This window comes from Lithobates pipiens, unplaced genomic scaffold (genome assembly GCF_037356315.1).
Source record: "Lithobates pipiens isolate NorthernLeopardFrog02 unplaced genomic scaffold, aLitPip1_a1.2 Scaffold_27, whole genome shotgun sequence".
NCBI classification, from domain to species: domain Eukaryota; kingdom Metazoa; phylum Chordata; class Amphibia; order Anura; family Ranidae; genus Lithobates; species Lithobates pipiens.
The window spans coordinates 65,241,767-65,262,572 of record NW_027507788.1 but is presented as its reverse complement, the minus strand read 5'-3'; the positions used below and the strand labels follow the sequence as shown (position 1 = coordinate 65,262,572).

General features: G+C 40.1%; 1 protein-coding gene across 1 annotated transcript in view; it reads right to left on the bottom strand.

Moving 5' to 3' along the window:
• The window catches only part of LOC143933904 (excitatory amino acid transporter 2-like), a 409,110-nt gene extending 389,485 nt beyond the window's left edge, over positions 1–19,625 (bottom strand). The window contains exon 1 of the mRNA XM_077457022.1: positions 19,402–19,625. The gene's annotated coding sequence lies outside the window, so the exon portion shown is untranslated. The remainder of the gene's footprint in view (positions 1–19,401) is intronic.
• Positions 19,626–20,806: the final 1,181 nt, after the last annotated feature.

Here is a 20,806-nt window from a genome sequence, read left to right as displayed (position 1 = left end):
ACTGCACCTCCAGTAATGTCATGAACATCAGTTATCCAAAGCAAAAGATATAACAAAAGATTTTATGTTAGTGGTACAGGACAGAAGATGCCAGCGAGGATGAACTGACACAAACACACCATCAAGTAATATAAAGAAGAGCTCAGGGGCTGGATGACTCACCCTGACAGCTCTTCTGGTGCTTCTCCCTGTTCTCTGGAAAATTGGAGAATGTTCTAGACATAGTGGGTGGAAGTCAGGAAGGGCTGTTAGGAATATTTATGAGAAACTCAGCCAATCCCCAGTAAAGGTCTGTCGGGGAGCAGGTCTCCTCATAAATAAGCATGAGTCATGCCAGCAGGGGCAGTCATGTGAAATATGGAGCTGGTGTGCTGAGGAGGCTGTCGGTGGCACTTGAGGGTGCCTTCTAGTCTGGGGGGGGGGGGTGACCATGTGCTTGAGATTTAGGTGCTATAAGAATAATCCTACAAGACAAGGAGGAAAACCTTCCTGAAGGCAGAGGATCAAAAAGAGAGGACAGTGGGAGCAGGTCAGCACATCCATGAGATCTCCTGAGAGTCAGCCAGGTGGGCTGGTGAGTGTCAGTCTGGAGGACTTTGGGGAATTAGCCAGGGGGGTTAATAAGAGGGGCAACTGCAGCAAGGTGAGCTAGCAAGACCTAAAGAGGTGGTGCTGGGTTCAGTGACCTCAGAGATGAACTGCTGGGAAAGTGTGAGATGTGTCACCCTATCTGTTCTTCAAGTATAGGGGCTTAGAGTCCCTGCCTGTAGTGAGCCTTTGCTAGAAAATTACTACAGGGTGACATAGCTGGGTTCTGCAAGCAAGTGTGTGTTGGAATAAGAAGATGAGCTGTATATAGAGACTGTATATAGATAGAGTGTTTCTGAAGTTTGTTTTCAAGTAAAGTGGGCATCCCATAATCTCCCAACCCTATCCAAGTTATTATCTCTCAATAAAAAAAAAAAACTTAAGTCACGGACTGTTCTCTGACTCTGGAGTGACTGTGGACATTTGGTGTGCCTGGCTGTGCAGGTTGGGGGAACCCATTCTGCTTGTGACTCATAAGGGGGTGTGCTACATATAGGTGGAGCCTAGCTGTGTATGTCAGCCATGCTGTTCAATTTGTTTACTAGATAAATTATATATTATGATATAGAGAGTTGGAATCAATGTCTCAATTTTAGTGTTTGCTAATGATCAAGTTATGCAGGGAAATAATTTGACACATAGGGGTTTATTTACTATAGAACCTAGTCGGCAAATGGGGGAACAAATGGTCACAAATGGCAAAAATCCATAGAAAACAACTAAATCTAGTCAGAAAATGTATTCACTATAGCACGCAGGGAATAAATAGTTGCAAAATCAAATTCACTATAGGTCACATAAATCAGTACTCGTGGTAGAAGCACAGGAATTGCACATAGAAATAATGTTTAGTGATTAATCTCATATATTAAATGGATCCTAAACATGTGGTATATTGTTTGGAGATGATTTGCTTTTAAATTTCTTGAAATATTGTTGTGAAAGCAGAAATATGCTTGAAAGTCTGAGAAGAGATACATTCCCCCTGTTTTTAGAACTCTATACTGACACAACTGAGCATGCCCAGACTGAAAACTAGTCACAATTCTACTCTCATTTAATTTTAGCCCTGTGCTATAGTAAATTCTGGAATTTGGGAATGACAAACAAGCGTTCCAGACCGGGGATTTGTGAGAGCTGGCAAACTATGTACTATTTGTATATAAATGCAAGTGTCAACCATTGATTCTTACATAGTTACATAGTAGGTGAGGTTGAAAAAGACACAAGTCCATCAAGTCCAACCTATGTGTGTGATTATATGTCAGTATTACATTGTATATCCCTGTATGTTGCGGTCATTCAGGTGCTTATCTAATAGTTTCTTGAAACTATCAATGCCCTCCGCTAAGACCAGGGAATTCCACATCCTTGCTGCTCTTACAGTTAAGAACCCTCTATGTAGTTTAAGGCCACGAGTCTTGTTAAACTCCCTTCTGTGAAAAAGTTTTATCCCTATTGTGGGGTCTCCAGTTTGGTATTTGTATATTGAAATCATATCCCCTCTCAAGCATCCCTTCTCCAGAGAGGATAAGTTCAGTGCTTGCAACCTTTCCTCATAACTAATATCCTCCAGACCCTTTATTAGCTCAGTTGCCCTTCTTTGTACTCGCTCCATTTCCAGTGCATTCTTCCTGAGGACTGGTGCTCAGAACTGGACAGCATACTCCAGGTGAGGCCAGACCAGAGTCTTGTAGAGTGGGAGAATTATCATTTTATCTCTGGAATTAATCCCATGTTTAATACATGAAAATGTTCTGTTTGCTTTGTTAGCAGCAGCTTGGCATTGCATGCCATTGCTGAGCCTACTATCTACCAGAACCCACAGGTCCTTTTCCATCCTAGATTCCCCCAGAGGTTCTCCCCCCAGTGTATAGTTTGCATTCATATTTTTGCCACCCAAATGCATTATTTTAAATTTTTCTACATCCAACCTCATTTGCCATATAGTTGCCCACCCCATTAATTTGTTCAGATCTTTTTGCAAGGTTTCCACATCCGGTGGAGAAGTTATTGCCCTGCTTAGCTTAGTATTGTCCACACATACGAGACTGAACTGTTTACCATATCCTGTAGGTTGTTTACAAACAAATTAAACAGGATTGGTCCCAGCACAGAACCCTGGGGGACCCCACTACCCACCCCTGACTATTCTGAGTACTCCCCATTTATCACCACCCTCTGAACTCGCCCTTGTAGACAGTTTTCAATCCATGTACTCACCCTTTGGTCCATGCCAATGGACCTTATTTTGTACAGTAAACATTTATGGGGAACTGTGATTGCAAAATCCAGATACACCACGTCTACGGGCCTTCCTTTATCTAGATGGCAACTCACCTCCTTATAGAAAGTTAATAGATTGGTTGGGCAAGAACGATTCTTCATGAATCCATGCTGATTACTGCTAATGATATCATTCTCATTACTAAAATCTTGTATATAATCCCTTATCATCCCCTCCAAGAGTTTACATACTATTGATGTTAGGCTAACTGGTCTATAATTCCCAGGGATGTATTTTGGGCCCTTTTTAAATATTGGTGCTACATTGTTTTTTCTCCAATCAGCTGGTACCATTCCAGTCAGTAGACTGTCAGTAAAAATTAGGAACAATGGTCTGGCAATTACTTGACTGAGTTCCCTAAGTACCCTCAGGTGCAAGCCATCTGGTCACGGTGCTTTATTAATGTTAAGTTTCCCAAGTCTAATTTTAATTCTGTCCTCTGTTAACCATGGAGGTGCTTCATGTGAAGTGTCATGAGGATAAACACTGCAGTTTTAGTTACTGAAGCCCCCCAATTCCTTTGTGAAGACCGAGGAGAAGAATAAATTCAAAACCTTTGCCATCTCCCCATCCTTTGTAACCAGATGTCCTTACTCAATCTTTATGGGGCCAGTGTGGTCTGTCCTCTTTTTTTTGCTGTTTACATACTTAAAGAATTTATTGGGATTTTTTTTTTGCTCTCCTCCGCTGTGTCTTTCATGTTCTATCTTAGCTGACCTAATTGCACCCTTACATTTCTTGTTGCATTCTTTATTAAGTTTGAATGCTGATGATGATCCTTCAACTTTGTATTTTTTTAAGGCCTTCTCGTTTGCTTGTATATGCATTTTTACATAGGAGTTAAGCCATCCAGGACTTTTTTTCACTTGTTTAAATTTGTTAGCCAATGGGATGCATTGGCTAATGCCCTTATTTAATATGCTCTTAAAGCAAACCCATTTCTCCTCCTTGTTCTTTGTTCCTAAGATTGTATCCTAATTTATGCCTTGTAGCAAGGTTCATAGTTTAGGGAAGTTGTCTCTTTTGAAGATTAGTGTCTTTGTATTCCCCTTATGTTTCCTATTTGTGTGATTTATACTGAAGCCAATTGACCTGTGATCGCTGTTGCCGAAATTGCCCCATATTTCCACATCCGTGATCAGGCCTGTGTTGTTGGTAATCAGTAGTTCCAGTAACGCTTTATTTATAGTTGGTGCATCTACCATCTGACCCATAAAATTGTCCTGCAAGACATTTAGGATTCTCATTGTATTACCGTTACTTCTACAAAATCATACATTTTAATTTTGAGATTAACTTTTTTTTTTTTTTTTCACAATAAAGTTTATTAGAAAGAATAAAGTAGATACAGAAAATAGATTGTATCGAATGAAGAAAAACAATATGAAAATTATGGACATAGCTCTTAAACTTGTAATCACAAGGAAAATATCTAAAAGCTGAAATCACGTAATGAGGCTGATACAGTAACTATGACAGAAAAATAGGTATAATGAGATTAATCATATCATTGCAAAGTAATTCTCTTGGTAATGTTGTGGTGAAATTAAATTTACTAGACACAGGTTATAGAGTGGATATAGCATTAGTAGACCAGTATCAATGGTCCTAGAAACACAATCTCAGGTACATTCTCAAAGTAAGAAAATGGAAAGCTTGGGTTTATATATCATGTTGTGAGAGTATGGAATATCTTTGTTTTGGCGAAATTCCGCCATGGTTCCCAAATTTGCACAAATTGAGTAATAGAGCCTCGTTTGATGGCAATGATTTCTTCCATATCACAAATATGTTGAATTTTACGGAGCCAATCCCCAATGGAAGGTAAGGATCGTGCATTCCAGTGTAGTGGGATCAGGTGTTTAGCTGCATTCAGAAAATGTCTGATCAAGGATTTTTTATATGTTCTGTAAGAAAGGTCATTTATGTGTAACAAACACCAAGCCGAATCGAGAACCGCTTGAGAGCCTGAAATATAGTTGGTCCAATGTCGGACTTGATTCCAGAAGGGTTTCAGTCTCTCACAGTTCCACCAAATGTGAAGGAAAGTGCCAATCTCAGATCCACATCTCCAACAGACCCTAGAATACTGGTGGGACCAGTAGTGTTTGGTAAGTGGTGTAATATACCACTGCGTACGAACCTTATATGAAATTTCTTGCATACGTGTGCTGAGTGCACATTTGTGGGTGAAAATGTTTGCTTTTTCCCATTGACTGGTGGAGATCTGAATGTTGAGATCCCTTTCCCACTTGGCTTTGTATGTATCTCTTCCATGTTTATTTTGGGTTAGTAACCATTTGTATAGGATAGAGGTTGTTTTTCTGATTGGGATTTTTTTTTGAGAGATAAGTTCAAATGGGGTCATGGGTCTAAAAATTGCGTCTTTGTGTTTATTATTGGATATAAAATCATGCACTTGCAAATATGACCATTTGGATAGGGAAAGGGAGGTGAAAGCCCTATTTATATCCTGTCTAGATCTCAGTTTATTATTTTGAGTGCAGTTTGTTATTAGTAGTGGGTCAGAGGGGAAGATAGTGTACATCTTAGGGTTATTAAGGCCGGGGATAAAATCTGGATTGTTAGCTAGGGTCGAGAGGGGGCTTGGGCTTGAGGATAATCCTAGGGGGACTGCCACCTTATGAAAAATTTTGAGTGTGTTGTTAATAGTGGGATGTTGTTTAATTGAAAGCGGGAGGTTTAGATAGTTTGACCAGGGAAGGTGTGTTATGTCTAGGGTGGCATATGTTTTTTCCAGGTTAACCCAGTCTTTGTGAGCAGCATGGCAGTGCCAATCTATAATTCTGGATAATTGTGCGGCCTGGTAATATTTCCTGAAATCCAGTAATCCAATCCCTCCTTCTTGTTTTAGTTTAAATAAGTAAGTGAGTTTAATGCGTGGTTTTTTGTTTGCCCAAAGGAAGTTTCTTTGTATTCGGGAAAGTCTTGTAAAGAAAGTTTCTGGTAATTCTATCGGGAGGGTGTGGAACAGGTATAGAAGTCTTGGCAGTATTGCCATTTTTAGGATCGCAGCCCTGCCAAACCAGGAAAACCTCCCTTTTGTCCATCTTTTTAGGTCAGCTTCTATTTTTGTCAGGAGAGGTTGAAAGTTGATTGAGTATAATGAATGCGGGTTCTGGGAGAGATGGATGCCAAGGTATGTCAGGGAGTTTGGTTCCCATTTAAACGGGCAGTTGGACTTGGTCAGCTTCTCTGTTTTCGAGTCTAGGTTCAAACCCAGAGCCTCGCATTTTTTTTGGTTTATTTTGAAGTTGGAGAGGTGAGTAAAGTCTTGGAATGTTTTCAAAAGATTGGGGATTGATATGTGTGGCTGTGTGATGTAGAAAAGCAGATCATCCGCGGTTTTGTATTCTTTGTTATTCAGCTTAACTCCATGGATCGCTTCTTGTTTGTTTATCATTCTTATTAGTGGTTCAATCGACAGAATAAAGAGCAAGGGTGAGAGCGGACACCCCTGTCTTGTGCCATTTTTGATCAAGACTTTGTTAGAGAGAGAGCCATTCACTTTAATATTAGCACTAGGATTTGCATATATGGCATGAATCCACTTCATTAGGTTTTGTCCGAATCCCACGTGTTCGCACACCCTGAACATGAAGTCCCAGGCGACGCGATCGAAGGCCTTCTCCGCGTCGGTGGACAGGAGAAGGCCTCCGATCCCCTCCCTCCCCATCCTGTGAATCAGGTTAATAGATTTTGTAGTATTATCTTTAGCCTCTCGGTTGGGCATAAAACCTACCTGCTCAGGTCCTATTAAATTGCCTAGGAGCGGTCTAAGTCTGTTGGCGATAATTTTGGTCAAAATTTTAAGGTCTAGGTTGAGGAGTGAAATGGGTCTATAGTTTGTGCATTCTGAGGGGTCTTTGTTGGGTTTAGGGATAATAGTTATGTGTGCTGCTAGAAATTCACTAGAAGGTCTGCTGCTCGAAATAATGGAGTTGAATGCTGTGGTCAAATGTTCTGCTAGAGTATGTTCAAAGGTTTTATAATATTGGGCTGTCAGGCCGTCTGGGCCTGGGCTCTTCCCATTTGTGAGGTCGTGGATAGTTTTAGAAACTTCCGCTTTGGTGATCAATGATTCTAGGGATTCAGTGTCAGTTGCTTGTATAGAAGGCATTGCGCAGTTAGTTAGGTAAGAGGAGATTGCTTGATCTCTAGTAGAGAAGCCTGGTTGTTTTCTTGTTTGTGCCGGGATATTATATTGGTTTGAGTACGTAGTAGTTATGGAATGTTTCTGCTATTTTCCGTGTATCATGAGTAATGGAACCATTTCTAGTGCGAATCCTATGGATGTTGTTTGAGTTCAAGGTGTCTTTAAGTGCTCTAGCTAGGAGTTTCCCTCCCTTATCTCCGTGTTCGTAATATAGGGATTTTTGGAAGTATAAGTTTTGTTTAGTTTTATTGTCAAGTAAGTCTTGAAGTTCCTTCCTGGCTGATGTAAGTTCTGTTAAGCTCGAAAGGGCCAGAGATCTTTTATGTACCAATTCGAGTCTGTTAATTTTTTGGGCTAGATCAAATACCTTTTTTTCTTTCTCCTTCTTCTTTCTGGCCCCCCATCTGATCAGTTCTCCTCTTATGACAGTTTTGTGTGCTTCCCACACTGTCATTGGGGAAATTTCATGGTCGTTATTCTCAGAAAAATAATCTTTCAGTGTTTTGAGAATTTGAGCCTGAACATCTGGGTCTGCCAGAAGTGAAGGATTTAATCGCCAACTGAAGGAAGAGGGGCGGTTGTTGTATAGATTGAGTTTAATCGCTATCGGGGCATGGTCAGAAAGGCCAATCGAGCCGATTCTGGCCTTAGTTAAGTTTTGGATGTCTCTTTGTGTTATGAAAAGGTGGTCTATTCTGGAGTATCTGTTGTGGACAGGAGAGAAAAACGTGAAATATTTTTCTGAGGGATTTAGTGATCTCCATGTGTCAATGAGGGTGAGGGACTTTAAAAGACCTTTGATTTTTTTTAGGGTGGGATAAGCTATACTTGATTTGCCTGAAGAAGTGTCCAGGTGTGGTTCTAAGGGGATGTTAAAATCGCCTCCTAAGAGGATGCAACCCTCTGCAAACCCCTTAAGCTCGTCTACTATCAGTTTGCAAAAGGTTACATGGGAGGAATTGGGGAAATAAACGTTTGCCAGTGTGATCGGTTTATTGCCTATAGTCCCCTTCAGAAATAGATACCTGCCTCCCGGATCTATTAGTTGGTGTTGGATATCTAATTTAGATTTCTTGTTTATGAGTATGGAGACTCCTTTTGTCTTGGCTTGGGGGTTTGTTGCATGATATGCTTGTGTGAAAAGGTTGTTTGTTAACTTGGGAACCTGTGTGCTGATAAAATGTGTTTCTTGTAAGAATACAATCTGAGGATTACTCTTTTGGAGTTCACGTAGTAATTTATGTCTTTTCGCAGGGATGTTTAAGCCATTCACATTGTGTGATATTATAGTAGGCGTTTTGCCTAATTCTATGTATGCCATAATTAGAGTCTGGAATGAGAAGGGAAGAAAGAGAGAAGGGAAAGAGTGAGGGATAGGGTATTAGAAGAGCAAAGGTTGGGTGGGAGGAAAGAGAGTATTGAGCGAGAAAGAGGAAAGGGGGAGAAGAACTAATTGGAGAGAAAAGAGTAGTAACGTATGTGGCGTAAGTGTAGTATCGATCAACTTAATGTCTGTAAATCTGTGAAGAATGTTTATGAAAGGAAATAATCCTTAGGCAAGTATGTGAAGAGAAAAGTTGTTCTCTGTGGGGAACGTGGCGTGAACCCACTGAGAGCAATTACTTATACAATATCAATAAGTAAATAACAACAGTGTGTAGAAGAAAAAACAATTAAACGTCATGAAAAACCGGTAGAGCAACGGCTCTCTGAAAAAAGAAGAAAAAAACATGTTGTGCAGTCCGGGTGGACAAAATGTTCAAAACTGTGGGCATGCCCACTGGTCCTGAAGACAGGAGGAAGGTCTGTGCATTAAGCATAATGTCTATAGTGAACTGTAAGAAAAAATGCTGGTTAGAAGAAATTTCCCCTCACGTTCCAGGAGGTAGGTTACACTTCTGACCAACCATAAGTGAAAGATTGCAGGGTTTTGTGTGCTCCAAAGGTGTAGTAAATACTTTTCTTATGCATCCAGATTATCGTGTGTCTCATCTGCAGAGTGGTGACTTAGGTGGGGCCTGTGAAAATATAGCTAAGGCCCTCTAAGATGGGAACTTGGACCTTCAGTAGCTTGAAAAGACAGAATAGGGGTGGCTTGGGTGTTGTAAGTTGTGTGAGTTGGAGGTTTAGAGAAAAAGAACACCTGAGTGGTCATGACCTGTAGCTTAAACGAGTGGGAGACGTTGATCTCAGATGGATGGTATGTTGCATCTCGGTGCAGGTATGAAAAATGGTGTGGAGGATAAACATAAGAGTTTTTACCTTGAAGTTCCATCTGAAGCCACAGTCAGAACAGTGGAATACCTCAGTGAATCTTTGTTTAATCAGGCAGGTCTTTGATATGAAAGGCAATGGTGACGATTGATCAGACATCAGTTCTCCTGCGGTGTGAGGGAGGTCTCCCGATGATTCATAGATGGTCCTCAGTGTGTTGTTCAAGTATGACTTGTAAGAAAAGAAAAAGTTAGAATCGCCTGTACAAGGGGGAAAGAATATGAGTGAAGTGCAGTTTCAAGTATTCTTCTGTGACCAGATGCTGCCATCTAGTGGTTAGAACTTAAAAAGTCATGTTGTATGTGAGGAATTAAGACAGGTTTTCAGGATTGCCTCCCTTATAAGAAAATATTAGATAGCAGGTTATTGGTAAAAGGGTGTTATGAATAGGTCTTCAGGCCAGTAGGATTAAGGGTAGTTTAGCGGCCGTCTCTAATTTTGCTGGCTTTATGCAGAGGTGTGGAGAGGTTGAAGTTGTCATATAGCTTCTGTTTCTTTCCACCTAGCCCCTTAACAAATGGCGATTTGCTCGGCGAGATGTGAGAGGGGGAAGCCATGGCAGTGGCCAGAGGGGGAAGCTTAAATTCTTGATACCAATCTGGAAGTTCAATGTGCTCAATTTGTAGGGAATTACAAAAAGTGGGTAGCTCATCTGGGGTGCGTAGCATGTGAACCTTCCCGTTGTGAGAGACCTGTATGGCGAAGGGGAATTTCCACCTGTATTGTATTCCCTTTTCCCTGAGTACATCGAGGAGTGGTTTGAGAGCTTTCCTATTCCTGAGGGTGATAGGGGAAAGGTCCTGGAATAGCTGAATTGAAGCGTCATTGAAAAATATCTGGTCATTTTGTCTCGCTTTTTGAAGAATTTCTTCTTTTAGGGTAAAGCTTGTGAGACAGCAGATAATGTCACGAGGAGGCGCAGGATCAGGTGCTCTAGGTCTGAGTGCCCTGTGTGCTCTATCGAATTCAATGGGGGATTCTTGGGGCCTTTCCAGGAGCCTGTTGAATATTGAACAGAGAGCAGGTTTAATTTGGTCAGGGGCGATCGTTTCAGGAATTCCTCTGACTCTAATGTTTGATCTTCGTCCCCTGTTGTCCAGGTCCTCTAAATGTCTGTTTACGTGAATTAGATGTAGGGAATGCTGATGTGAGACCTCCTCAAGCCTTTGAATGGCTCTGTCCCTCTGTCTGCCCGCTCTATCCCCCGCTGCCATTTGCTCAGTCAGCATTATAATATCTGCTTTAAGGTCAGTGATGGCGGTGGAGAAGGAAGATTTAATGTCCGCAGCAATCTCCATCATTGCTGCATGTGTGAGTGGGTGGTCGGGTGGTAGAGGGTGTCTTACCAGCTCCTCGGAGTTCGCTAAGGACTCTGTATCAAAGTCTTCTTCCTCCTCCTCCCTCGTGCTCGCCTGCGCCATATTGGCCTCCGCCGGGCCTCTCCTTCCCTGTCCTTGGGACAGGAATATATCCGGGATCGCCTTGTTTTTAGACGTTCCTGGTGTCCGGGGATGGTTGTGATGGGTTCCTCCTTTGGAGAGTCTGCCCATGGTGCTTCGGTTCGTCCCGGAAAGTTGCTAAAGCCGTTGCTCTACACCGGAGCTCCATCTCAGGCTTCCATCGCTCTCGCGCGCCAGACCACGCCCCCGAGATTAACTTTTTAATTCATAAAATAAATAGTCCTTGCTGGGATTTTATGTTGCTACTTATTCCTTTTTTTTTTACAAAGCTAGTAATGTGTAATGTTTTCAGAACAGATATAATTCTCTCTCTCTCTCTCCATATCTATACCTATATATAGATCTATATCTATCTATTTATCTATCTAGATGAAGAGGTGGTGTATATACAAAGTATATTTGTGTTGTGTGTGCCCAGGGATAACTGGTTAGCACTTCTGCCTTGCAGCACTGGGGTCGACATTTCGAATCCCAAGCATGTCACTATCTGGTTAGAGGTTTGTATGTTCTTCCTCTGTTGTGGTAGTATAGCTTCTTTTTTCACAAGGTATTATATTTCTAATGGGTTTCAAATAATGGAAACAAAAGAAATGACATTATAAATAAAACGAGTGTGGGTTTTACACCAAATCTATTACAGTTTTTTTTGGTCAGATATAGATTTATAAGTATGGTGTGATCCTGCATACATATTTAAATGTTGGACGCTGATGACAAATGTGCTTGTCAACAATTTGTGTGAAGCAGCCCTCACAAAGTTGACATATCCTGCTTTGTACCCTCCACATGCCCAACAACTTACAACTTGAATTGTTTTGTTTTTGGTATCACTGATCATGGCCAGAGGTTTTGGACATTTGATCTTTTCCATTATACACTGCACAGATACATATGCTTATACAACGTATGCATTCTTTCCAAGAGTGTGTGTACCTGATCAACAGTACTTGAGGCATACATGAAGAGACAGAATGAATTACACTGGTGGGTGTGTCCTTTACTGTGTGGGTGTAGGTGTGCTATCAATCCAACCTATGTTATATAAAGGCTTGCACTAGTGTGGTTTGCTTTGCCTGAAAAAAAGCCAGATTATTTGCGGGCACGGTGCTATAGTGTACTTAATGGCCCACACCAGCTGTGGTTTGATGCATGTTATGTCTGTTGTAATTGTTCTGCATTTTGGCCCTCAAAAGTAGATTTTTGTGTGTCGTTGTCCAGTGGGACCATGTGTTTCTTGTTTATGAGCATCAACTGACCCTTCTCTTTTGATTGTTACTTACAAATCTCACGTGTTAGACAACTCCTAATGTTGATCTAGTTTCATTTTTATAAAAATGAAGCTTCCTGCCAACTCTAACCAAGATTGGGCTTCCAAGACAAGGGAGATTTAGACACATATAAAAACAGGAAAATACTGCGCTTACCTAGAAACAACACCAAAAGATACTCTAATTATTTAAAGCCGCAATTATTACAATGTAATACACATCAAGGATCAATATAAAACAAAAAATATAACTGCGCTATCCTAACAAATCTCTACGCCAAAAATTATTTACACCTATATTGACATATATTACCATATGGACATATGATCGCCAGTAATATTATGCACATCAAAGTTTGTTTTAAAATAATAATAAATTAATAAATGATACCAATCCCTTAATAATATAAAGAGTCGATATGCTCCTCATAAGAGTAGTGATATATAACAATAAATGAACATTAACAACTGAAAATAAAATATAAAAATAAATAATTTTGTTAAAATTGATCAAAAACATGATATTAGTGAATAAATAAATTAATAAATAAATTAAGATAATAAATATAGATAACTTAAAAAACACTTTGAGTCCCAACGTGATGAATTAAATAAATAAATAAATAAATTAATGTGCCCAATAAAGTGCTAAGGAAAAAAGAGTGCAACAGTCCATTTAAATTAATAAAGAAGTGATTCTTTAAGTAGATTTCAGTGCACCAACAAATCTTCCTTCACCACTGATGTGCTGATTATCAATCTAAATGCGCGCTTACCAGACAGAAAAAAAATCCAAGCTCACAATCAATGCCACTAAAGCTCCAGGAAGGACCATCAAAGTGGGGCAGCAAAACTTCTCCAAACGGCCTCCACTGACATGTCTAAATCTACCCTTAGGCTACTTTCACACTAAGGCGTTTTACAGGGTTTTTTTTGCTAAAAATAGCACACGAAAAGTGGCTGTAAACTGCCTTTTCTGCAGCCCCAGTGTGAAAGCCTGAGTTCTTTCACACTACGGCGGTGCGCTTGCAGGACAGGAAAAAAAAGTCCTGCAAGCTGCATCTTTGGGGCGGTGTCGTTTTGTTATATACACTGCTCCTAAACTGCCCCTGCCATTGAAATCAATTGGCAACACTGCCGAAGAGTCTGCAAAGTGCTTCGGCAGCAATGCTTTTCTATCACTTTTAACCCTTTCCTCGGCTGCTAGCAGGGGTTAAAAATGCCCCGCTAGCAGGCGAAAAGCATCACTTTACTGCTAATGCCTACCCCGCCCCAGTGTTATTATTATTTTTAATTGTTTTACAACTTTTTATTTTAAATACTTCTTTTGGGGGGGGGGGAGCTTTGGAGAGACATCAGGGGTCTAAAAAGACCTCCAATGTCTCTTTTTGAAACAGAGAAAAGGACTTTCTCTGCAACCTGAGCTGAGCTGCATATGAATCAATAAGGAGTCTGTATAGACTTTTATTGATTCATAAAGTGTCATATCTGTCAGTGATGAAAGAATGCTGGGCTGCATTCTTTCAGGAAAAGGAGGGGGTGGTAAAACACGTTTACCAGCCCCCACCCTGCAACACCTCCCTCCCCCCTCCATGCTGACCGCAATCTGTGAGCGGCTGCAGCTGGCGGGAGGGAAGGAGCGGAGAGCCAGTTAGCAGCATGGAAGGGGTACATCAAGGCAGTGGGAGGGGGGGTTGGAGCAGCGCAGGGGGGCAGTTTTAAAAAAAAATGATCCCTCTGTGCCGGGCAGGCAGCACCTAGTAATTAGACAAGTGGGGTGAGCACTGGAGAGGGGGTCGGAGCAGCACTGGGGGGTATTTTTTTTGCAGGGCAATCCCTCTGTGGCTTCCCTGCAACACAAATATCAGGAGGAAGGGCAAAGGAGTGAATGTGACAGCTGCAGGACAGCCACAGAGGGATCAGAGTTTGCGAGGGGTGGGATCGAAGTGACCATGAGCTTATAGCAGAAGGAGAAATGAGGTCCGTATTGCATACAGACTTGGCCACCTGGGGGCAGTGTTGTAGGACCATACGGAGCTGGCAGCGAAAAGGTTAATCCTGCACACAAACCTTTGATGAGGGTGGGGTGGTGAAAGTTGTTATATCCTAAAATTTTTGACATGGTTAGTGCTCACCTTTTTTGTTCCTGCTGTACACTATGGAAATTAAGGTTTGTCCAATTTAAAGCGGTTGTATAGTCATTTTGGGGACTTACCTACAGGAAAGCCTATAATAAGTAGGTAAAAAAAAATATTTCCTAAACCTGTACGGCTTAGGTGATATTCCACTCGCAATGCGCCGCTGACTGCAGCGGCGCATGTGCACAGGGGATTCCCGGCTGGAAGCCCGGCAGACGCCGGACCCTGCCGGGAAGAAAGCTCCGGCGCGTATGCGACCTTAGAACGAGGCCCACGCCGAGGGAGCTGACATGTTCCCTCTGCGTTTCTTCTGGGTATCGCGGCTCCGGCGCTGTGGGTGGCCAGAGCCGCGATACCCGGAAGAAACGCAGAGGGAACATGTCACCTTAGAACGAGGCCCACGCCGAGGGAGCTGACATGTTCCCTCTGTGTTTCTTCCGGGTATCGCGGCTCCGGCCACCCACAGTGCCGGAGCCGCGATACCCGGAAGAAACGCAGAGGGAACATGTCAGCTCCCTCGGCGTGGGCCTCGTTCTAAGGTAAGTATTTCATAATGAGCTAGTATGCGGAGCATACTAGCTCATTATGCCTTTTTCTTTGCAGGTGGCCAACAAAAAAAACCACAACAGCGGGTTTACAACCGCTTTAAGTTGATTGTAAGCTCCTTAGAGCAGGGGCCATCTAACCTTATTGTAAAGTTCTGTAAAAAAGGTTGCAACATTAAATGTCAGGCAATTTTGTGGGCAAAGTAGATGAATGTACAAAATAGTGTTCCTATTGTCCAAATAAAATGTAGAATGGGTTTTGAACAGTTTTTTTTTTTTTTTGAGGATTATTAAAATATTTTATAAGTGGAATGTATTGTTAACACACCTTTCATTGTCTATTAAACATACTTTGCTACTAAATAATTGTATTCTGCACACATGCAAGGCATTAAATAGAAAAAAGTGTAAATTCAAAACTAAAAGAGCAAGCTTTTAACAGGTCCAATGCTGTTTATCTCCAATCCTTTTTATCATTAGGAAATGTTGCTGATTTGCAAGGTAAGTGTGGGAGATGTCCTGGTATTCCCAGGGTTTAGGGAGATGTAGTGTTTGGAATTTCATGTTTAGTGATCCTCAGAACACACATCACTTCTGATTCTATGCATAGTAGACTTCCCGCATTTGTACATGTACAACGCTCCATCTCTTGCTGGTATGTAGATATTATACATAGAATCTAGTAAGACACAGATAAGCATTCATCATCTGACTTCATTAGCGCACACCTATCGTTGCCCTCCCTCCTTCCAGCAGATCACAGCCACCCAAAGCTAGGTGCACGGTTTTCTAATAAAATTAATCAGGGATCATCTGTTCATTTTGGAGAGTAAGAGATCAAATAACAGCCTATATTGATAGCTGTAGTATTTAAAACAGGAGAAATGTGTACTGGGTTCTGTAAAGCTCAGCTATACAATCACTATACAATCTGATTGTACAATCTCCTTTAGATCTGCCATCAATTATGTAGTGCAAAGGCCTGCCTGATTGGATACAGAGTGATCGGATAGCTGGTGTGTCCTCCCATTATATAGTTTTGGTAAATCCAAAGGAGATTGTACAGAGCTTGTACAATCAGATTGTAAATTGTATGGTCACCTAAAACTAGCTAGTTGCTAACTACTTCTAATCCTTGTTTACTTTGCAACAACATTTTCAAAATATACATTAACTTTAGTAATGTTTAGAAAGTTAGGGGTAGCTCTTAATTGTGTCCAGGGAACTCTACGTAGCTTTGTGCAGTGGAGTGCTGCTCACCACAACTGGGTGTAAAACTAATTTGATCAGAAAAAAAATCAGTGTGGGGGTCCCCCCAATCCAAACCAGACTCTTAGGTCTCTATTATATAATAATTGTTATTTATGTCTAAATATATTTTTTAGAATGTTGACTTCGAGTTATATATGTTTATCCTTCCATCATGGTACTACTATATGTTCTAGGTAGAAATCTGATCAACACAGTGGCTTAATGCTCTGATCTACCAACAGTCAGGTCATGGGTTCAAATCCCACCTATGCTACCTACCACCTCCCTAAAGTTTCAATGGCGATATCCCCAAAAAATGTACATTACCCAAGGTGTCACCTGCTTAAATTTTAAACAGCATAGTATACTGAAAATGGGCGAATGCCTAATCGCCACTGCCACATCATCATGGTTGTCTCCATAATTTGCATGCTCAATTGCATATAATGGTATGTTATTTAGCAAAAATATTATTGTGTTGAAATATAATAATCAAACACTAGTGAACAACACGCAGGGTGTTAGCATGGTTGGTATTTGAACTCATGACCTAAGTGCTTTTTGTTCATCGGTGCAGACCACTGGGCCAATGTGCTGACTGCATTTAGATTTGCATAATAGTTTATTATGATTAAAGAATGAACATAGATAATTAGAACTCTATAGTCTCCTAAAAAAGAAATGTAACATGAAAAATAAATTAACATTTAACAGATATGTAACTGTAAATGATAAATACATGTAACCTTACGGAATAGCAGACATTGCTCTGTAATAATCATTTATAAACAGCATTCATGGCAAAAGAACACAAACTATGCACACTAATTGTTAAATAAATAAATAGCCAAACACAAGGTAGAGCACACCCCATATACGAATGGTTTACTGGCATACATGTACACACATGATCATAGCTAAATACTGTAGTGCAGTTCCATATAGAAAACTTGTTGGAAATTGCCAGTTATGGAACACGACTATGCCAAATTGAAATTGACTAATGCTCTCTTACTCACTTTTCCATTTGCGTGTTTACCTAGTTGAGGTCTTAATTGGCTTAATTGGGAGAAACTAGATGTAGAGTGACTACATTTTCTCCTTATTCTTAGTTAATTAGACCCATGCTGTAGCTCGATTACAGTAAATCTGTGACAAAATATGTGGTTGGACAGCTACATGGCAGATTAAGTACAATATTGAGAAATGTAAAACTGTGCACTTGGGTACCAAAATACACATTATTAAGGGCTCCTCTGGGAGAATCAATGATGGGAAAAGATCTGGGGTGCTTTTAGATCACAGACTTTGAAATAGCAAGAAATGCCAAGCAGCAGATAATAAAATTAGCAACATACTTTCATGCCATAAACATGTTCAACAAATAAATCAATAATTCTACTCCTTTACAAGTCGATGGTTCAGTCTCATCTTGAATATGCAGTTCAGTTTTGGTCACCAATCCTCAGGAAAGACATATTTGAATTAGAAAGATATCAATGAAGAATAAAAAAATCTACAAGGGGGGTGAAGGACCTCAGCTGTGAATATTAATTACATAGATTATTCACTTTGAAGAAGAGGCTTTAAAGAGTGGATATCATTATAATATACAAATATATCAAAGGTGACATCAGCAACTGTAATAAACGGTTTACTCTAAGGTCCTTGAAGAGGATATGAGACCATGATTTGAGAGTAGAAGAAAGGAGGTTCAACCTTAGATTGGGGAAAGGGTTTGTTAATGCTAGAGCAGTAAAATTGTGGGACTCCCTCCCCCAGGAAGTGATTTTAGCTGAGAGTGTTGACAATTTCAAAAAGCTTTTAGAGGTGTTCCTCAAGAAACAGAATATATAAAGCTAGAGGGTTTGTTAGGGGGGAAATAAAATCAAGCATGTATACACACATAGGTTAAACTGGATGGGCCTGTGTCTTTTTTCTTATCCTTATCAACTATTTAAACTATTTAAACAGGTTTGGTTGTGATGGAAAGTGTCAATTGCTAATGGTGGTATCAGGCACAGCAATGGAACTGTTTGCAGATTCTTCCTCCAATCAGCTGAGTGTTGGAGGCAGGAGTGGTGCAACCCCACCTACTCATCGTGACCACCAAAACTGAATTTCCATGGTGAAAAAGTTTAAAACAAATTTATAATTTTCAAAGTGTATACCTGGTTTAAGCTACTGCTTAAACAAACTGGTATTTGTTTTACTATGCAATTTCTCAATCATTCTATTCATTAATTTCATAATTTCTATAACCACTAGCGCAATTTCAGTTTTGTAATGAGGAAATATACATTGTCAGCATCCCTTTGGAGGTGCCTCAGCAAAAATTTCCACTTAAAAGAGAACTCACAGGAACAACAATTGAGGATTTCTGGATTGTTTTGCACTCTGATGTGATACAGACTGCCCCCAGGTTTTGGATCTTTTATTAAAGCTTGCTTCTTTAAAAGCTGCATTGATCTTTAAGCGCTTAACACTGTTCTGTGCTTAGAAACCACAGATAATTATCCACTAAGACACACACAATTTTTGAAGTTACATTGTAATAATAAACTACTAGATGTTATTTCAAGTCTGCATGTACAAATATTTTTTTCAATAGTGATTTTTCTTTTCTATAAAATACAAATGTCATAAATAAAATCTCCCCACTCTGAATATCCTATTCTATCCAATAAATTGCATATATTGTATTTATGTAAGCTTAAATGGAAAGTTAATACAGTACCTCTATTATACAGAATGCTTAGAAGTATACATTTATATGTATTGGAAATAGAGTATATTTCTGTAACTGCGTGCATTCAAGTAATAAATAAGGATTAGCAAAATTTAGAATTTTAATTTCCCTGAAATACATATAGGAAAAGTGTCCAAAGCTCTGCAGAATAAAAAAAAATGAGTAGCATACCAGTCACCTGCTTCTGGAACAATTTAGTTGTCATTCGTTGTAATACAATAACAGTGGTATGTTTGTTACAATTGCTTTCTATTTACATATAGAATCTTAGAAATTTTCTGATACAACTTGATGGGCATACATTTTTAAGGTCTTTCTACGGTGTATCAAGCTTATGGATATACAGTACAATTAAAAAAAACATAACTCCAAAATTCTGTTATCAAAATGAAATATTCACCTTAAACATCTAAGTAGGCAACATACATTTTATAAGAAAAGCATCAACTTTAAATTCTATAACCAAAGCGGCACAGTGTGTTCAGTACGCATGGGCTTATTTGCCAAAATGCTGCAAACAGCAATGCCATAGCAACCAACAACAATACAATTACAGCAGTAGATAGAAGTTTGACTACTAAAAAACACATTTCTGCTTACTGGTTGTGAACTATAATGGCTCTGTTTGAAGAAATGTTGCTACAACAATATTGTTAGAGCGTTACCTTACACAGACGGTCCAGTTTTCTTGACAATGACTTCTGTCAAGTGGAAAATGCAATGCCCAGAAGGATAAGAAAAAAAATGAAAAACAACAGATGCAGGATAGTAGTAAAGTCTAGAGAATAATTAAGACAGGAAAAGTCACATCTGGATGAGAATTGGATGCTCCAATGTCCCCGTCTTCACTGTTTTCAAGGGAAGGCAGATAACTGATAGCTAAATCTTTCTGAAAGGAATCCAGTTAGGGGATTAAACTGCATCAAGTAGTAATACTGTACTATATGACAGAAAGCCATTCCCTGACCCCATTAATTTTTTTTCCATTTTATAACATACAGAGGAAAAAATGTACCTCAACACTAAAATAGGGGTCAGACCCCTTTTCACAAATACAGTAACTGCCCCATTCTTTCTTTTGCCCCTCTATTCTCTTCAAAAGACCTATATAAAGTCATTGCTAATATTTCTTTGCACAGAGAAGCTTGAATGACTATGACATTTCACTGGTTAAAGTGGAACTAAACTCTCGTATCCTTTTCAGACAAGGAGGCTGCCATCTTAGCCTCTGTTTAATCTGCAACTGCCATGATGCTGAGCATGTGATCAATTTGGTGTTGGTTTGGCAGTTTGGTTGAAAGCACGAGCAAATGTGGCAGTTAGCTTACCAGTTCTAAAATGTGGTGGATTAAGTACATTCCTGTTTTCATGCTTTTTTGCTTTATTTTCTCCTAATGATCCTGGGAGTAAAGCTGGGTATATAGTACGTGGACCGAAAATCAAACAGTTCAGCGGGTTCCAAAAAAATATTGGTCCGTAGCTTCTGTTGAATGGTCATGCTGGAAAGCTAGAATTCAATCAGCACTTGCAGCCAATGTTAATTAGATCAAAAGTTTGCCAAAAGAAAACTTCCTGTTCTTTGGAAAGTGATCTGTACCTGAATTGATGATATTAGGAAACATTGGGGCTGGTGTTTTCATTTCTGTTGTGCTGATATGATATAGGCAGAAACTTCAGGATACCCTTATTCAGTTAAAATCCTCTATGTTACGACAGAAGTTAGCCTCAAATCTAATTCTGTCTGTAGTGGAAGCACAGTACTAAGATAAAACACTGCAGAAACACTTAGACCCCTTTCATACTGAGCCACCCCGGTTGTCAGTGGTACAGTGGCCCTATTTTTAGTGACACTTTAATGTCGTTTTAGCGGCGCTAATCACACCTGTAGAGTGTACTAGCCTAAAACCAAAGCATGCATTGTGACTCCTCTCTGATCTCTCCTCTTTGAGCTATCTGCTTCTAACACATTTTCCCCACAACAGCCACTGAGAGAAACGATCCTCCCCCATCCAGCACACAGCAGGTGGCTCATAGCCTTAGCTCTGTGTATTTTCTATGAGCCTGTAAGCC